Here is a 19,930-nt window from a genome sequence, read left to right on the forward strand (position 1 = left end):
GTTATGTCCTTCAACATAATAATCATTATCACACAAAATATTTTCTATGAGTTTGATAGAACCTTTTCCTTTTATGAAGCATGGTGCATCAATACCAAATCTTACACTAGTTCCATCATAATAATTCAAGGACCTGAACTTACCTTTGTCTCCAGTCATGTGATGTGAACATCCACTATCAATAATCCATCTATCATTCTTGTTCACACAAGACACAAATATAGTTGTCTCATTTGCATCAAATTCATCCTTCATTGCAACATACACCACTTCATCATCATGTTCATTAGATTCATCTCGTGTTTCCTCTTCAACAATGTATCAAGACTTCTTGCCTTTGTCTTTGTAATACTTTTTGTCTTCATCTCTTCTAGTTTTGTACTTGTCACCACCTCTATAGTTTTTCTTCTTTGAAAATCTACTAGTAATATGACTAACCTCATTGCAATTAAAACAAATGATAGGTAATTTACCTATGAACTTGCCTTTACCTCTATGGAATCTCGTTCCTAGTAGCGCTTCAAGTTGTTCTACATCCTCCTCATATGTATCACTATCACTAGACACATAATTTTTCTTTCTCAACTCTTGCTAAGTACCACTTAAACATTTGGAAAACATTAGATTTCTATTTCAGAAACATAACTGTCATCATTATAGAAAAATCATCAATAAGAAGCATAATGTACTTATCTCCTTTGTAGATTTGCACTTCAATTGGTCCATGTAAGTTAGTATGAACAATCACTAGTATTCCTTTAGAGATATAAGTTTTACTCTTAAAACTTCACTTTTTAATTTTGCCTAACTGACATTTTTTGCACATTATATTATCAGGCTTCTTCAACTTAGGTAAACCTCTAACTTTTCTTGTGTTATTGATACTAACCAAGTTATCAAAATTAACATGACCTAAGCTTTTGTGCCATAGCCACACATCATCAAGCTTTAAAATTAGACATGTAGCATCCTATATGTCAAGGTAGAATAGATTGCCTCTAGTTTGATCATCCTTTCTAATTAGTTTTCTATTTGTATCATATATTTTAGCAATTTTTTTTTCAAACTCAACCTTACATCCTAAATTATTCAGTTGTGACACACTCAATAGATTTTAGTTAAGTCCTTCAACATAATAATAATTATCACACAAAATCTTTTCTCTAAGTTTGATAGAACCTTTTCCTTTTATGAAGCATGGTGCATCAATACCAAATCTTACACTATTTCCATCATAATAATTCAAGGTATTGAACTTACCTTTGTCTCCAATCATGTGATGTGAACATCTACTATCAATGATACATCTATCATTCTTCTTCACACAAGACACAAATGTAGTTGCCTCATCTACATCAAATTCATCCTTCATTGCAACATACACCACTTCATCATCATGTTCATTAGATTCATCTCTTTTTTCCTCTTCAACAATTTAGCAAGACTTCTTGTCTTTGTCTTTGTAATACTTGTTGTCTTCATCTCTTCTAGTTTTGTACTTGTCACCACCTCTATAGTTTTTCTTCTTTAAAAATCTACTAGTAATATGACTAACCTCATTGGAAGTAAAAAAAATGATAGGTAATTTACCTGTGAACTTTCTTTTACCTTTATGGAATCTCCTTGCTAGTAGCGCTTCAAGTTGTTCTACATCCTCCTCATATGTATCACTATCACTAGACACATACTGTTTCTTTCTCAAATCTTGCTAAGTACCATTTAAACATTTGGAAAACATTAGATTTCTATTTTAGAAACCTAACTGTCATCATTCTAGAAAAATCATCAATAAGAAGCATAATGTACTTATCTCCTTTGTAGATTTGCACTTCAATTGGTCCATGTAAGTTAGTATGAAAAATCACTATTATTCCTTTAGAGATATAAGTTTTACTCTTAAAACTTCACTTTTTAATTTTGCCTAATTGACATTTTTTGCACATTATATTATCAGGCTTCTTCAACTTAGGTAAACCTCTAACTTTTCTCATGTTATTGATACTAACCAAGTTATCAAAATTAACATTACCTAAGCTTTTGTGCCATAGCCACACATCATCAAGCTTTATAATTAGACAAGTAGCATCTTCTATGTTAAGGTAGAATAGATTACCTCTAGTTTGATCACCCTTTCCAATCAATTTTCCATTTGTATGATATATTTTAGCAATCTTGTTTTCAAACTCAACCTTACATCCTAAATTATTCAGTTGTGACACACTCAATAGATTTTAGTTAAATCCTTCAACATAATAATCATTATCACACAAAATCTTTTCTACGAGTTTGATAGAACCTTTTCCTTTTGTGAAGCATGGTGCATCAATACCAAATCTTACACTATTTCTATCATAATAATTCAAGGTAATGAACTTACCTTTGTCTCCAGTCATGTGATTTGAACATCCACTATCAATGATCCATCTATCATTCTTGTTCACACAAGACAAAAATGTAGTTGCCTCATCTACATAAAATTCATTCTTCATTGCAACATACACCACTTCATCATCATGTTCATTAGATTCATCTCTTGTTTCCTCTTCAACAATGTAGCAAGATTTCTTGCCTTTGTCTTTGTAATACTTTTTGTCTTCATCTCTTCTAGTTTTGTACTTGTCACCGCCTCTATAGTTTTTCTTCTCTAAAAATCTACTAGTAATATGACTAACCTCATTGCAATTAAAATAAATGATAAGCAATTTACCTGTGAACTTTCCTTTACCTCTATGGAATCTCCTTGCTAGTAGCACTTCAAGTTGTTCTACATCCTCCTCATATGTATCACTATCACTAGAAACATACTTTATCTTTTTTCTTTCTTCTTCTTCTTCTCATTAGGTTCCTTCAATGATGGCTTAGCTTTGAAAGAATATTGAATATTTTCAGGTTTGTAATTATCAAAGTTAGATAGCTCAAAAGTAGTGAGCCTACCTACCAAAACTTCAAGAGATAAATTATTCCTTGGGATACATCTCAGTTCTCATATTGTAGAAACTCTAACAACATATATAGGTAGTAGTGTTCTTAAAAAAAATCTTAGTATAGTATCATCATTTATTTTACCATTAGCTCCTTTTATTGCATTAACGACATATTTTATCTTTGAGGCATATTGAGCAATATTTTCACCTTCTTACATCCTAATATCATCAAACTTACCTCTAAGACTTTCAGGTTTGGCTATTAGAACATTAGTGTATTCTCCATAGATAGTGATTAAAGCATCCCATATTTTATTTGATTTGTCAAGACTTTTGATGTCATCAAATTCAACATAGCTTAGGGAAGAAGCAATCTCTTGCATTGCCTACTTGTGTTCTTTCTTCTTTTTAATATCCTTGGCTATTGGGGTTCTAGTAGGATCAAAATTTTTAGTAGTAATGGTAGATTTTGCATGATCTCCAAGTCCTCTAAGGTGTAGCTTCATCAAAATTTTCCATGTAGGAAAGTTATCTGTATTAAGCCTAGGTAATTCTCATTTTGACATCTTGATCTTTGTGCTTATGGTACCTTCAAAATTGATGCAGTGTAAGGCAGGAGAATCCCAAAAGGTGATGTCCTAGCCCTCATCAATATAACTACATAGTGAAAACACAAAAAACATGAAACAATAATGCAAGATCTGATACCAACTCACAATAATGTTTTCATATATATAATTGATGACATGCAATATAACCAGATGTTAGGCCTTTTGGGTTAGGGCCAAATACAAAAAAAATTACAAAATCACTTCTAAAAGATCCAACAAGATCCAACTTACAACCAATCTTAGCTAGTCTAGATACACAACTAGATAAGAGCACCAATAATAATCCACACTTGTACCCATAGTTCCATCAAGAGATCCTCTAGTTCCTAAGCTGTAGCTCTAGCTCTTCAAAATTGGATCTATCCTTCCTTCTATCCCAATTCCATATGACTAAAATACTCCAAAAGACCCCTAATTATACTAATCTAAGACACAAGTTGGCCTAGAACACAAATTAAATTCCCATACATAAATTAAATGCCACAAGTTGGCCTGTAACAATAATTAAATGTCCAGAAATTGATATACGAGTAAATTTGAGATATCCTAGCTTTGATTGAATTAGAACTCACGCTTAAAACTATAGGTATAAATTTAGGTCCTCTATAACTCCTTAAATTTGCAAAGGCTTATTCCTTAAGGATAACTACACATCCATCCCAAAAGTCATGCATAGGAAATTGTCAGTGAAACTGCTAGAAATTGATACTCTAAGAGAATTGTCATATCTCCCAACCTATAATGAAATACAATTTTTCTTATTGACTAGAGATATTAATCTAGGCCCTCTTTAGTCTCTAAATTTTTTAGCCTTTCATTAAATATGAAAAATGAGTTACACACCCTACAACAGGCACCCAAAAACTAGAAAAACACAATTTTAGTAGCAAGCTTCAAATAGCTCAAACTTCAAGTCAATCCATCCAATCTCTATGAAATCATGAGAAAAGGTTCCCCAATGTGTCTCTAACACATCCCTAACCACTAAAACATGACTCCAAAAAAATCCAAGCTTGATGATCCTCAACACTTAACCAAAACCCCTCCAAACATGCAAGATTACAGGAAAGCCTAGGATGCTTCTACATCAGACACCCCAGGTTTGAAAAGATGTTCTAGTAACTGGAAGAACATCTTCTAGAATTCAACACATAAATCCTAAAGTAGTTCTTCACATACACATCCTCCAAGTCTTCAACTTGCACACTCTTTCCCTTTTTTTTTTTCTTCTTCTTCTTCTTCACATCCACCATAGGTGTTCCATAAGTCTTCTTTCCATGTTGATCTCCAACCTTCTCAAAATCTATCAACTTAACTCAGCTACCAATACTTAGGTTGGTCCTACTGAGCTCATCATTCTAAAAATTAATGAGGGAAAACTTCCTACCACCTTTCTCAACAATAAACACATTCCTAACATAATCATGCACAACCCTACAATCATACTACCAAGCTCTGCCAAGTAACACATTACAACTATTCATATCCACAATATGACACAAAAATTGATCCTTACATTGCCCAATCTAGAAATCAACAATGCATTTCTCCCTCACTTTCAAATCATGCTCACCTTGCAACTAGCCAATCCTATAAGGATAAGGATGTCTCATTCTCTTCAAACCATGTTTCTGAACCATCTCCTCTTTAACAAGGTTATTAGTACTACCACCATCCACAATCAGCTTACCGACTTTACTAGCAAACTTACAAAAATTCCTAAAAAAAACTAGTTCTCTAACAAGAATCCAATGTCCTCTTACCAACCACTACTCACTAAGCCAACATAATCTCTCCTTGCTTAGGCTAACTATCCTAGACTACAACCTCATTCACAATAGTAGTTGTCCTTCTAATAAGACATTCAAAAGATCTATTCCCTTCTTGACCACACTTGAAATAATTACCTCTAATCCCACCTCCACCTATCCTTATTTCTTGTTCAATAGGTTTTGGTTCACCTTCTTCTTTTGGTTTAGCTTGTACCAAACTATCTTGCTTCTCCTTCCCTTGGGAACTACCTTGATTCTTCCTCTTTAGCTTCTCCTCTACTCTCAAAGCATACTGATAAGCATTCTTAATTGAAGAAATATTCAGCATACCAACCTCATGCTGAATATTAAATCTAAAACCATTAATATATCAAGCTACCTTCTCTTTTGACAATTCTCTATGCCTAGACCTAATAGTCAACTTGTACAACTCCTTTGTATAATCTTTCATAGTCATATCCTTCTACTTTAGATTCTACAACCTTTTAAACAACTTGAGTTCATAATTAGTAGGAATGAACTTAGCCTTCAACTTAGTCACCATCAATTTCTATCTAATGATTTTTATTTCACCTTCCTCTTCTCTATCTCCTTGTAGTTCTTTCCACCAAAGAGTAGCATGTCCATTCAGCTTAGTTTGTGCCAACCTTACTTTGAGTGGATCCTCAATATCCTCAAGCTCAAAGTAGTCTTCCAATTCACCAATCAAATCAATTAGGACTTTAGGATTCAAAGTACACAAAAATTTAGAAACCTCCATCTTATGCTTAAACTTCAACTAAGATCCAAGTCAAGAAAACTAACCCACCCTATATCCCATAGGTCTATCCATACAATCAATTATGGCATCACCACTTGATTCAACAAATTCAAAGTCTTCAAAAAATTACTCATAACCATCTTCTGTATGCACATGTCTAGGTACACCACCTAAAGCACTTACAATTTCCATAATCATGTCACTCTTCATCAATGCAATCTTAGATCTAAATTCTACTCTTATCTTCTCTAAGATATGTTCTTCTACAACATCACTAAGATCATCAATTGACCTAGGGCCCAATCTTCTTGGAGGCATCTTCCAAAATTTTAGCAAACCCTAGCAACAAATCCACCAATCTAGAAGATCAACCAGATGCAAGATCAACCTTATTCAACCCAAGTCCTAGTGCAAGCTACCTTAGATTTGATGATTTGTCTACACACACAAGAACAACCTTCACTCTAATACCACATAATGTAGTGAAAGGTAGGAGGATCCCCAAAGGAGATGTCCTAGCCCCTAGAAATATAACCAAACAAAAAAAACAAAACAACAAGAAATAATAATTCAAGATTTGATACCAAATCACAATAATTTGTTCATAAATATAATGGATTACATGTAATATGCCTGGCTATTAGGCCTTCTGGGTTAGGGCCAAATACAAAAAATAACTTACAAAATCACTTCTACAAGATCCAATAAGATCCAACCTACAACCAATCTCAGCTAGTCCAAACACACAACTAGAGAAGAACACCAAGAAGAATCCACACTTGTACTCGTAGGTCCACCAAGAGATCTTCTAATTCCTAAGCCACAACTCTAGCTCTTCAAATTTGCATCCATCTTTCCTTCCATCCCAACTCCATATGACTAAAATAATCCACAAGACCCCTACTTATACTAATATAAGACACAAGTCAGCCTAGAACACAAATTAAATACCCATACATAAATTAAATACCATAAGTTATCCTGCAACAATAATTCAATGTCCAAAAATTGATATTTGAGTAAAATCATGATATCTCTTAGCTCCGACTAAATTGGAACTTGTGCTTTGAAATATAGGTAGAAATTGAGGTCCTCTACGATCCCTTTAATGTACAAAGGTTTATTACTTAAGGATAAGTGTGCATTCATCCTAGAAGTCATGCACATAAAATTTTTGTGCAAAACTACCAAAAATTGATACTCTGAGAGAATTGCCATATCTCCCAACCTATAATGAATTAGGACTTACACCCTTATCTAGAGATATTAATGTAGATAATGCCACTAATTTCTTGTGAAATGCGAACCCTATTAAAGGTTATAATTCACACTTTTAAATGAGACCCTATTAAAGGATTTCAATCGCCTTGTTATGAGTGAGCCTTGTTAGAGGACTTTAGACCATTCACTTGGAATTTCATTTAGTTAAAGGATTTTAAAAATGACTATTAGTTTAACTTTAATCCAAAGGATTTACCTAGATTAATATAATTATTAGAGAGTAACAATAATGCTTGATCTAATAACAACTTATAACTTCATTTTTACATTACAAATCTTTTTTTTAGTCCTCCATTCTACTTTGCTTTCACACATTTCAGTTCTGATATCTTATTAACCCTTCAAGAATTCATACTCTTAAGAATTCTTTCTTAACATGGCAATGTAGACACTTCTCTTAGGTCACTTGATGAAGAAAAACCCTTGACTCCTTGTCTTCCTTATATTCTTGCCCATGACAACCTTTTCTTCTGACCAACCATCCCTATAAATAGGAAATTAAAATATTTTTCCATTCATTCCCCATCATCCAATTTAGGGTTAGGACATATTAGGTAGGATTCAATGAATCTACCCCTAATTCCATATCACTTCTAGAAACTTCTTCTTCAGAACTCTTTGAACTCATCTCAAAAAGGTTTACCATGAATTTTGTGCCAACAAGTCATCAAGTTGTCTTCCATCTAGTTCACATAATCCAACAAAACAAACTTGCTACCTTAGATCCATAAAATTCATGATCTTTTAAATAATGCAGTCACTCAATATTAAATTTCTTCTAATTCTTGGCACATACTATGTTACTCAACATCCACTAGAAAATCACACGACATGAACTAAAATTTACTAGTGCTCGACATCAACTAAACTTTACTCAACATCCATTATTTTTCTTGGTATACACTAGAATAGACTTTTACTCGAGTCCAACTGATTTTTTGCTTAGATTGCATTGACTTTGGTTGGCTCCTACTATCCACTCATCAAGCTTTGTAGAGAAACTTTGTTTAGTGTTACCAACCTTTGCAACCCTAATTAGATTATCAATGCATTATAAGATCACTATCTTAGTTAATTATTGTACTCCTTTTCATAACATAACTCAACCTTTCCTTTAGGTGCTTTTGTTACATGTTTTTTTATCAAATCCTTCATTAATCAAACAAGTTAGAGTACTTAAATCATATAAGTAGTTTTCTTACTAGAAAATAGAAGGTTTGACATCATTGACAAAATAATGATTGAAACATATTTATCATACTTGTATGAATCCATTCTTCAAAAACCTTCCTCAATCTATTCTCAACCCATTAATTGATATAAACAAGGGTGGAATCCTACTTAGCACCATTTAGAGAGTCAGTTTTTACATAATTAGATTTATTTTATTAGCTTTAAGCATATATATGCATGAACAAATCTCCCACTCTCAACACAAATTGAGCAAATGATTTCTTATAAATTTTGGAATATAACATGTAGTTTAGGCCATTATTTTGATGCAATAATATATACTATTGGTATTCTCATTTTGAGTGTAGTTATTTTTGTGGATTCTAGCTCATGATAATAACAAATCCAATAGTTCTATTGTGTTGATTTGATCATGCGATATTTTAGTTCGTCTTGCATGAGCCCACTTTTCATGGTTTTGGGGTTCAATAAGAATTGAAACATATTTTGATTTTACTAAATTCCCATTGATAATTGCATCAGTGGATTTTAGGAAGTGCTGCTCCTATTTTCATTGGTTTCCTACCTGATCTTTTCAATTATTTAACTCACAGACGTGTTGTTTTTGTGGTTTATGTCCATTAGGAATTTCCCTTTCATGATATTTTCTTTCATATCTAATTACCTTATGTTCATTATTTTCTTTACTAACCCTTGGTTAAATTAGGAATTCATATAGTTGTATTGTTAGATAGCATTCATTTGAAAAAAAAAACCAAAACATATCTCTTTTTGTGGTTAATTTTGAAACAATGAGAAAATTGAACATTTTATCCAAAATTGGTTAGAACTAGAAAAGGTTTCCATATGAAAAAATACATTTATCTTCAATTGAGTAGATTCCAATAGGTCACAAGATCACCCAAAACCTTAGAGTTGATCCCAAATTAGCTTTTCAAGAGAGGAGTTTGAAAGGATTCATGTTGTTAGGCATCATGCAAAACGACAGCTCAACAATTCCAAGCACAACCTAATTCTTACTAAAATAATTCCTATTTTCAATGATTTTTGACACCCAATAATGGAGGATTCTAAAATCAATAGGACTTACTAGGTGTATTATTTTCTCTTGAAATTTCTCTTCATATCTCTATACTAAAAGAATTTTCACATCTCTAAGCCTAGCTCTTTCCTCTTTGATTCCCTCATTAAATCACTCTTCAAGATACAATGGAGTAAAAGAAATTTTAATAATAGGACTGGTAGAAGGTGATGGGGTAGGTGATGATGCAATCATTCCCTGAGGATACTCACCTAGTTTCATTTGTCTAGCTTGTTGATTCTCATACATGGTGAGTTTTCTCATTATATCAATGTTGTTTCTTCTTTCTACACCATAAGCCTCCAAAACCCTTCCATACCTAGGGTTCAACTCATCTAATATTTGTTTCTCTTTAGGTGCAAAGTCTATAGTTTCTTAGTTCATATCTACAGCTTCCACTCCTGAAGTCTCACCTACTCTTTCACTATTAGACTTCCCATTTTTTCTATATCAAAATCCTCATGTTTCCTTTCTCTATTTCTTGCCTAGATTGACCACATAACCAAGGAAAATGGTCTTAACTTTATTTAACCCCTTTTGATTCTACTTGGGCTTCTTCCTCTATTTCATATTCAGTACTTTTTCCCTCTATGATAGCGTCAAAGACCATAACATCTACAATATCCCATTTAGGAAGAATTAGGACTCGTGAATCTTTTCTCATCATTCTTCCTACCTCAAAAGTAATTCTATTAAATTCATGAAACACTTTTTTCTTGACTTACTCTTCTATGAAAAAGTTCTCCTTGTTAGGTTGTTCTAATTTTCCCTTTTGACATCTAGCCTTAAAATTTGGAATACTCAATCTCTAAACAAATTGAATAAAATCCCAAGTTTTAAATAAATCTTCATCTAAAAAAAAATTCTCACAAGCCTATTCAACAATACCTATACCAATTCTTTTCCTCTAAAATCTTCAATTGTGAGTTCTATTATTGGTGTTGTAGTATCCTCCATCACTCCTTCCTCTAGTTTAGTTGTTGTAACAACTATATCCCATTAGTTATCCAACTTCGCTAAGTGTTTTCTAACCAATTTTTCATTTTTAAAATGCATGGGGGACTAGGAAGATGAATATATTCCTTTATCTCATGAAGCTACTTCCTCCATCCTCTACCTATTTGAGGTGGATTCTAATGGAGTACTCTCAGATGGAGGCATTTTGTATTCCATGGAAGGAGGGCATTCACTTCATGGGGTAGTAAAGGTGTGGATTTTATGTTAGAAATAGATAATACTAGGGGGGGGGGGGGTGGGTTGGTGGGGGTGAATCATTATTCTACAAAATTTTTCCCACAATTGTATATTGTTAATTACTTTATAAATCACATATAAAATTAAACCAACAATGCTGAATAGTAAATATAAGCATGCATATAGGTAACTCATAACACCATTATTTGTTAACTAGGGAAACCCTGGCTAAGGGAAAACCCCAATGGGGATGATACCCACTAGATGATTCACTAAACAATTGGATGTTTTAAGGATATTGACCCTATTAGGAGTCTATGAAATAGAGGTATAGTGTCTCGAGTCCCTGTTAGGAGTTGGTAGAACAAATATAATATATGCAAGAAGAGCCCATGACCCTAACATGCAATAATACAATTTAGTTCTTCACAAGATAAGTATATAGAAAATACTTGTTTTCCTACTATAACTCACACTTTGTCTGATCAAACATTAGATATCATATCACATAACACTTGCATAATAGTTTGCATCACAATTATAACATCTCATGACTTCACACTATTTTTCAATAAATACACAATATAGGATCTTTACTTATACCTTGCACATTCACAAAACTCTACTTAGTCGACTTCATCTGTTCACACATATGACATAATATAAAGTAACTTATGGATTAATACCCACATGGTTGGTTCATCATAGCTTAGTAATTATTTTGTAACCAAAATAATTCTTCAAGCCATACATCTATGTTTATTAATATGCTTTGTTCTACTCTATTAAATACTCGCACTGGTATTTTAATCATAACTTGTGTTGTACTATTCATACACATATGCACACTTAACTAAATCATCATGATAATGTCATGAATCTTTCCTTAACTATAAATAAGCTAACTCTCAATGAGTCATCTGTACTCTTAAGATGTATTCTCTATACAGTTGCAAACTATCTAACACTTAGACAATTTACTAACACTAAATGCATAAATAGAATACTAAAGACATATTTCCATAAATGACAACCATCAAGACATATATCTGACCATATTTTCAAAAATCTCCTCCCTTGACATTGATCACAATATTTTAGAAAACTGGCTAAGTCCCAAAATGATGTCATACATTTACAAAAACAAAACAAAAAAGTAAGTACAAAAAAAATCCTTTAAAACATAATAATTTTATTCATGTTTAGATGGATCATACATTCCTTATCACTCCTTTACATTGATAAATACATAAGATCCCCCTTACATATACATTTACATCTATACAATTTTTTCTACATAATAATCCACCTTTGACATCAATGGCAAAGGTGTCAAAATTGTATCACAAAACTTATTTCCTACTGATGATCAACTCATCATTCTCGATATAAAATAAAAAAAATCAAGCTTCAACCTTTCTATGTCCTCCTTCCAATTTCCTTGGACTCTATCTAATATACTAATGAGTGCACAAAGTGCATAAGATGCCACTTCAACTATGCTTAAGTTAGTATAAGAAAAATTTTCATAGGATGTCTTCGCTACAAGTCATTCCTTCAACTGCCTCTGCAAAATGACAACTTTGGGTGTCAAATATTATCTAAGAATAGAGAATCTCCTTATTACCTTATTCTTGTTAGACTTAATGCCTCTAATAGCATTGTGAATCTTCTCAATTTTGATTTCAAAATCTTCAATTCTGACTTCTTGTTGCTATAATCTAGTAGTTAGTGTTTGAAGCTCACTCATATGGCCTTTGGTCTTTCCATCAAAGTTTGATAAGTAATTGCAAGACATTACATGGTGTCCATACAACTTATTACCATCATCTAACCTCTTCCTTAGCTCATTTATACATACATCTAAGGTTTTCATGCCTTTCCTAATATTTGTGCATACTGTGTCAAACAATTATGCATCACGTTGTGTCTACGCTTGTGTTGCTACTAATTTAGCTAAGGTTGTGAGCTCCTTGTCAAAGGTATTCACCAACTCTTTTTCCTTTACCTAGAAATCTAGATTTTCTACATCTATGGAATTTTTCTTCTATATTTGCTCAAAGACTCTAGCTAAAATCTTCTACAAAGACTTAACAATTTATTTTTTCTCAAACAACTTGCTCAAGGTGCCCATCAATTCTTTCTAATATTCATCATCAAAAGGAATACGTACCACTACTAATGTTCCAACTACTAATACAACTGAAGGTACATTATCTTTTCTTTCCTCTGCTTTCTTCTTTTCCTCAGCCTCTTTCCTCACATCCTCTTCTTTCTTCCTCTTTTCATCTCCTTATTTCTTCTTTTTTTCTTCCTCTTCTTTCTTCTTGTTCTCTTCTGCTTTCTTTTTCTCCTCTTCTTCTTTCCTTCTCCTTTCTTTTTCTAATTTTCTCTTCTTCTTCTCTTCTTCTTTCTTCTTTTTTTCATTTTCTTTTCTTTTCTTTTGTTTCATGTTTCCTCTTTTCCTATTCATCCTTCTTCTCCTTTTCTTCTTCCTCATCATTTGAGATACTATATGCAATGATATTGCCAGTAATAGATTGGCCAAATGCCACAAAAGAATTTTCTTTGACATCTAATATTATGTGTGTACTATCCACTTGGATGGATTCAATATCAATAACAATGTGAGATGGTGAAAGTGCCTTTTTTGTCTCCTCTTCATCTTCTTCTATATGTACATATACTAGACTATCTGTTGTGGTCTTCCCATCAATATTAGGTACCAATGACATATATTTCACTATAGCCTCCTTTGTCTCTTGCCTAACATCCTCATAATTGCCTCCCATCAGAAGAATTTCTCTTCTTTTGTTCCTCAACAAGGGATTAATTGATGGGGACACAACCTATCACAGAATGGACACAACAGAAAGGGAAACTTTTATTTACTATGAGAATATGCTATTACATGCAATATAGAGAAAAACAAACTTCAAAACATGCCCTATGGGCTTACAATAGTAGAAATCAGGAGATAATTTCTTCTCCCAGCTCCTTCTCACAAACTCCACTTCGAACTGCCTTTTACAATGCTAGAAATACCCTTAAATAGACCCCAAAGGCTTAAGGATTAGGAATACATTCTAGAAAGTGCTAGTTGGCATCCACCGACCAAATAGAAGGTTCCAGAAGCCACATTAGAAGTTGGCACAAAATTAGAAGAATCCAAAAATGGTAATCAAACTTTCGAGAGGCATAACTTTTGAACCGTAGCTTCGATTGACGAACCATTTACATTTTTGAAAAGCTCTTGAAGCTTTGATCGTCCCCCATTTTTTGGCCCTGTACGAGGTCATTTAATGCCCTAAAATTGAATTTGAAGCATTCTTAGGAGGTCTCCAAAAATCGAAAAACATGCAATAACTTTCAAACCGTGGTGACTTTTGACTTGATTCTTTTTTTTGGAATGCTCTAAATTACAATTACAATCATCTAGCCAATTTACACCTCCTAGTTCACCAAAATGATGGCTCAATTACATACTCCTATTTTTTAGGCATTTTCACGTATCCTACAGTCCTCAAATACTCTAACCTAGAATAGTAATAGTGGAACTGTGAGAGTTGGAACCTTTATTTGACCCAAATGGGTATCCAGAAATGAAAACACATGAAACATAAGCTAAGTCTAAGTACATTATTTTTTGGGTGACATAGGATTGCCCTTATACCTCTAGATGCTCTTGCATTAGACACCCAGGGTAGATTGAAAGGTGACCCTATCACTTTATGGAGGGTAGAGGAAATCCCAAATGGGAAACCTCAACTGCTGATATCTAGGTTGAGTCCTCACTCGGTTGGCCTTTCCACTTAACCAAATACTCTTCATATTGCCTATTTCTGGTACTCTTGCCCACATGGTGATCTAGAATGTCTTCTATCTCCTCCTTCTTAGAAGCAAGAATCGAACATGGCTCTAACATCAGCTCCTCATCTGAACCATCATCATGATACTTTGTTAAGTCTACAATGTTCAAAATAGGAGAAATATGAATTCCATCTGGTAACTCCACCTCATATGCATTTCCTGAGTCATGTTTCTTCAAAATTTTGTAGGGGCCAAATTTCTTCATCTTCAGGTTGTTGTAAGTACCTACTAGAAATCTCTCCTTTCTTAAGTGTACCATGACTAGATCCCCTACTTGGAACTCCTTATGTCTTCTCCTTTGATCAGCCCTAGCTTTATACTCTTGATTCATCTTGGTAATGTGTGCCTGGACCTCCTCATGTAGATGCTTGATATGTTTAGTAAACTCTTCTACTTCAGCACTTGTCCTTTCCCCTTGCTCCATCTTCCTCAATTCTAGTGCAGTCCTTGGGCTACTTCCATATACAATTTGGAATGGTGATTTTCCAGTACTCCTATTTATAGAGTTATTTTAAGAAAATTCCACTTGTGGTAGAATCAAATCCCATCCCTTGGGCTTATCCCCAACTAAACATATCAGCAAACTGCCCAGACTTCTATTTACCATTTTTGTTTGATCATCAGTCTGTGGGTGATGTGTGGAACTAAATTTCAAGTCTGTGCTCAACTTCTTCCACAATGTCCTCCAGAAATACCTAACAAATTAACTATCTCTATCAAAAACTATACTCCTTGGAAGACCATGTAGTCTCACTACCTCTCTAAAAAATAAGTGTGCAATATGGACATCATCATGAGTTTTGTGGCGTGGAATGAAATGTGCCATTTTGGAGAACCTATCAACCACCACAAATATTGAGTCATTACCCCTTTGTGTCCTTGGCAATCCAAGAACAAAATCCATAATTATGTCCTCCCATGGCTTTGATGGAACATGCAATGGCTAATAAAGTCTAGTATTGTGACTAAATCCTTTGGCCACTTGACAAACCTGAAAACTTTGTACAAACTTCTTCACATCTTGTGATATCTGAGGCCAAAAATAATGTTCTGTAAGAATGGCAATGGTCTTGTCTTGACCAAAATGTCCTACCATCCCTCCACTGTGCTTCTCCTTAATCAGATTTTCCCTCATGGAACTCCTTGGAATGCATAATTGGCTACCCTTAAACAACATGCCATCCTAGATCAAATAGTCTAGCCACTTGGTTCTGTCTATAGCAATAGGCTCTTTAGAAGCTTTCCACGCTTCAGCAAAATTAGGATCCTCAGGGTACAGATTCTTGAGTTCATCAAACCCAACTACTTCAACCTGCATAACTATAAGCAACAATTGCCTCCTACTTAATGCATCTACAATCTTATTAAATTTTCCACTTCTATTCTTTAACACAAATGTATAACTCTACAAGAACTCTACCCACTTCATATGCCTCTGGTTCAATTTACCTTGGCTATTTAGGTACTGTAATTCCTGGTGATCAGTATATTAAAAAAATTCCTTTGGCAATAAATAATGTCTCCATTTCATTAAGGCTTGAACTATTGCATAGAACTCTTGATCATAAACATAATACTTCTTCTTTACATCATTCAATTTTTCACTAAAATATGCAATAGGGTTACCTTCCTGGCTCAATACAGCCCCAATAGCACTACTACTAGCATCACTATCCACCTGGAATACCTTTTTGAAATCTAGAAGTGACAACACAGGTTATTCTATTACCTTTTTCTTCAACATTCCAAAACTTCTTGCAGCTGCTGTAGTCCACTTGAACTCTTTTCTATCCCCTCTTATTGTGTTAGTCAAGGGTGCACATATGCCACTGAAATTCTTAATGAACTTTCTATAAAAACTAACCAAACCATGAAATGATCTTACCTCAGTAGCAAATCTTAGAGTAGGCCATTCCAAGATGGTTGTTACCTTCTCTAGATCCATTTTAAGACCTTTAGGTGATATAACAAACCCCAAGTAGACTAACTCCCTTTTTGCAAAGATACACTTCTTCAGATTAATTAATAGTTTCTCTTCCTTCAACCTTTCAAGGACACTATGAATATGCAATAAATGTTCTTCCAAAGTCATGCTAAAAATTAAAATATCATCCAAATAGACAATAACAAATTTTCCCAAAAACTTCTTAACTACCTCATTCATAAGCCGCATGAAGGTGCTTGGGGCGTTCGTCAATCCAAAGGGTATGACTAACCACTCATAAAGACCATCCTTAGTCTTGAAGGTAGTTTTCCACTCATCTCCTTCTCGTATCTGTATTTGGTGATAACCACTCTTGAGATCTATCTTTTTGATTTACTAAGTTCCACTCAAACAGTGCATAATATCATCCATCCTTGGCAAAGGAAATCGATACTTGATGGTTATCCTATTTATAGCTTGAGAGTTTGTACACATTCTCCATTCTCCATCCTTCTTTGGTGCTAGTACTACAGGTACTCCACATGGACTTAGGCTCTCTCGAATCAAACCCTTCCTTAATAGCTCCTGAACTTGTCTTTTTAGCTCCTCAATTTTAGTAGGAGTCATCCTGTGAGTAGCCTTGTTAGGAAAACTAGCTCCTTGGAATAAATCTATCTGATGACTGATTTGCCTTACTAGTGGTAATCCTTCTGGAACATTATCAGAGATGACATCTCCAAACTCACATAATAAATCTAAAACTTCAAATGGTATTTCACTACTACCTTCCTTATCTTTTCTAGGAATCAAAGCATAACACATACGCTGATGTTTCATGCCATCTAAAAACTTCCTTCCATCAACAAGACAAATCCTAGCACTGCTACATACCTTTTCACCTTCCTTCTTCATGGGCTTCAGTTTGTGGCAAACTCCATCCTTTGTTAGAGAGTATGTGTTTGCATAACCATCATGTACTGCATGCTTGTCAAATTGCCATGGTCTTCCCAACAATAGATAGCAGACATCCATATGAATAATATCACAAAGAACTTCATCATGGTAACTCCCAATTTTAAATTTTACTAAACATTATTCACTTACCAGGACCTTATGATCATCCTTCACCCAAGCAATCCGATAGGGCTGGGGGTCTTTCTCCCTCTTCTGCTTCAGCTTAGAGACCATCTCCTCTGATACCAAGTTATCAATGCTACCACCATCAATGATCACATCGTAACATTTATCTTCACACTTGAACCTGGTACAAAATAGACTCCTCCTTTGTCCTAGTTCAATCTCACCACTTAGTAGAACCCTTTCATTTACTAAAGTCTCTCCTCTTTTTGCATCCTTTGAATGTGATGATTGCACATCCTCATCCACATGCACAATCCTAGCTTGGCCTTTCGTTCTCCTATCTATCCTTCCTTGATGGTGAAGGCATTCAAAGGCATGATGACCTTCTTTATTGCAATGGAAATAGGTACCATGAAAGCCTCCTTTTCCTTTTCCATGTCCTCTACCTCTTCCTCTCTAATTTCCAAAGTCTTGATCATGGGAGTGGTTGAAACCCTCATTCTTCTGGTTCCTGCTAGTACTCACATCTTTATTTTTCTTTTGGGTCTCATTTCGACCTCCAGATGCCCCTTCCTCCTTAATCGTGCCCTCTTTGTCTTACTTCAAACCTTTTATTTAGTTTCTCTTCAATCCGTAGGGAAAATTGGTATGCTTCATCAATGCTAACCATTCTTACCAGACTTAATTTCTCTTGGATGCTAGGTTGCAACCCACTGTTATAATGAGCAACCTTCTCCTTATTTGCTTCTACATGCCCAGCTCTAATCAAAAGTTGGTAAAACTCCTCTGTATATTCCTAGACTGATCGTCTGGCTTGCTTTAACCCATACATCTTCTTAAACAGATCAAGCTCATAGTCAACAGGAATGAACTGCTTCTTCAATTTGTCTACCATGCGATCCCACCTTGTAATCTTATCCTTTCATCTTCTATTTCTTTCTAGTTGAATCTCTTTCCACCAGATCTTTGCATGGCCCCTCAGTTTGGCCTTTGCAAACTTAACCCTATCTGGATCCCTGATATCCTCATATTCAAAGTACTCTTCTAGTTCATTGATCCAGTCGATCAACTCATCTGGTTTCAGATTTCCTAAAAATACACCCACATCAATTGTAGGTCTTTTTCCAAACTTAGCAATGGCCCTAAAAAGCCTTTCCACTTCTTGATTTAGAACTTCCTCATCATCTTCCTCATCTGGTCCAAATTCTTCTTCATTATCGTCCTCACTTTTGTCACCTGCAGCAAGATTTGCTCCCCTACGAAGCTCCTCCTGCAATGCTTGGACTTGCCTTTAGAGGGCTCTAACCTCCTCAGGATTAATAGCTCTAGCACTTCCACCACACTCTCTTTGTGGAGGCATCTTCTTAACTCAAACCCACAACCACATAGTCCAGGTGCAAACTGCCTCAGAGTCGGTGCTCTGTCTACACACTTAGGAAAACCTGGCTTTGATACCACTTGATGGGGACACAACCCAAAATAGAATGGACACAACAAAAAGGGAAAATTTTATTTACTATGAGAATATGCTATTACATGCAATACAGAGAAAAATGGACTCCAAAACATGCCCTATGGGCTTACAATAGTAGAAACTAAGAGATAATTTCTTCTCCCAGCTCCTTCTCACAAAATCCACTCTGAACTGCCTCTTACAATGCTAGAAATACCATTAAATAGACCCCAAAGGGTTAAGTATTAGGAATACATTCTAGAAAGTTTTGGTTGGCATCCACCGACCAAATAGAAGGTTCCAAAAGCTGTGTTAAAAGTCAGTGCAAAATTAGAAGAATCCAAAAATGGTAATCAAACTTTCGAGAGGCATAACTTTTGAACCATAGCTCCAATTGATGAACCATTTACATTTTTGAAAAGCTCTTGAATCTTTGCTCATCCCCCATTTTTTGGCTCTGTATGAGGTTATTTAATGCCCTAAATCTGATTTTGAAGCATTTGTAGGAGGTCTCCAAAAATCAAAAAATTGCAATAACTTTCATACCGTGGTGAATTTTGACCTGATTCTTTTTCTAGAATGCTCTAAATTAAAATTACAATCATCTAGCCAATTTACACCTCCTAGTTCACCAAAATTATGGCTCAATTACATACTCCTTTTTTTAGGCATTTTCACATATCCTACGTTGCTCAAATACTCTAACCTAGAACACTAATAGTGGAACTGTGAGAGTTGAAACCTTTATTTGACCCAAATGGGTATCTAGAAATGAAAACACATGAA

Source organism: Cupressus sempervirens, chromosome 7 (assembly GCF_028749045.1).
Source record: "Cupressus sempervirens isolate cs-2001-9-10 chromosome 7, ASM2874904v1, whole genome shotgun sequence".
In the NCBI taxonomy this organism is placed as follows: Eukaryota; Viridiplantae; Streptophyta; class Pinopsida; order Cupressales; family Cupressaceae; genus Cupressus; species Cupressus sempervirens.